Raw genomic sequence first — 1,946 nt, 5'->3', positions numbered from 1 at the left:
ACTGAAACTGCAGATAGAGGAGACGTGAATAAGGGAACCACTGCATCGAAGCTATTGGTAAAGGAGTAAAATCACTATGTTTGCCACAAAGTACTTTTATTTCTGGGCTTTTCCCATTGATATCCTCACAATGTTTCTCAGTTAATGGAATATGAATAAGAAAAGTACATGAGCAAAAAAGTAAAAATAAGTTAAAGTTATTTAACTTTAGCCCGGTTTTTGAAACAATTAAATGCTGGATCCCCTATTGTTCTGGGCAGGTTTCACCATAGTGAACTTTGTTTTTCCTACAGCATATCATAAAGTTATCATGTTTTAAATGAATGGAAACTCGGATGTACATAGGTCTAGGGTAAATTCAGTGACTTACAAATGATTAATAGATTAATATTCATCATATGGAACATGCTACAGTTTAGTCATATTGAGTCACCCATCTACCATGAAGAAAATAAATATTTACTATAGAGAGTCAGGGACAGACAGGAATTAGACAGATGGGGAAAAAGCAGAATTAAAAGAAAAAATATACAAATAAATTTTGAAGAATGTACTAAATGCTTGTCTATGAAAGTAATTCATTACAGAATACATTTTGAGTGATATACACAGGATAAGTTTCAGATACATTACAATNTAAATTTGTCATGTTTAAACAATATTCTGCTAACATAGTTTATGTCCCCATTCATTTTTGATTACATTTTCTACCACTTGTTCTCATGTTACATTATCTAAAATTCACAAAGATAAATAAATATAGAAAGTTTTTGTATGGGGTTAAGACCGCCCAATAGATGCCTGAAACTCTGGATAATACTGAACCCTATCTTATCTGTGGGTGTTCTTGTTTTCCAGAAACAAACTTAACATCTTTTACATCTTAACTAAACACTTATCATCCTATGTCACTGTACCTTTTGGAGTTGGAGGTGCAACAGCAAATCTAGCATGGATTTCTTTTCCTTTTTCACAATTTCATGAATAGAAGATTCCTTCATATAATAAGTCTTAGCAATCTCAACATAAGTTTTTTTTCTCTCCTTATTAAGTCAACAGCTTTCATCTTTTCACTTCAAGGAAGCCCTATAGAACTTCTCTCATACACCAGAATTGCCAGCCTAACTGCTCTTCCACTTCGTGTCTATTATTAAGTAAAATAATGGTTACATGAATACAGGTTGACTGTGATACCTCGACAGTCAATCTGAAAACCTAGGACGCTACTAAGTGACTAAGGGCGGGTAGCATACACTGCGTGGATACCCTGGACAAAAGACGATTCAAGTCGCAGACATGAAGGAGTGGGAAGGCACAAAATTTCATCACACTAGTTGAGTGACATACAATTTGAAGCTTATGAGTTGTTTATGTGAGGAATTTTCTATTTGATATTTAGGACCACAGTTGGCAACTGTAACTGAAACTGCAGATAGAGAAGACGTGAATAAGGGAACCACTGTATCGAAGCTATTGCTAAAGGAGTAAAATCACTATGTTTGCCACAAAGTACTTTTATTTCTGGGCTTTTCCCATTGATATCCTCACAATGTTTCTCAGTTAATGGAATATGAATAAGAAAAGTACATGAGCAAAAAAGTAAAAATCAGTTAAAGTTATTTAACTTTAGCCCGGTTTTTGAAACAGTTAAATGCTGGATCCCCTATTGTTCTGGACAAGTTTCACCATAGTGAACTTTCTTTTTCCTACAGCATATCATAAACCAATCATGTTTTAAATGAATGGAAACTCTGATGTACATAGGTCTAGGGTAAATTTAGTGACTTACAAATGATTAATAGATTAATATTCATCATATGAAACATGCTACAGTTTAGTCATATTGAGTCACCCATCTACCATGAAGAAAATAAATATTTACTATAGAGACTCAGGGACAAACAGGAATTAGACAGATGAGGAAAAAGCAGAATTAAAAGAAAAAA

The sequence above is a fragment of the Galeopterus variegatus genome, unplaced genomic scaffold, assembly GCF_000696425.1.
Source record: "Galeopterus variegatus unplaced genomic scaffold, G_variegatus-3.0.2 Scaffold16497, whole genome shotgun sequence".
Lineage (NCBI taxonomy): Eukaryota > Metazoa > Chordata > Mammalia > Dermoptera > Cynocephalidae > Galeopterus > Galeopterus variegatus.
This window is presented reverse-complemented; position numbering follows the sequence as displayed.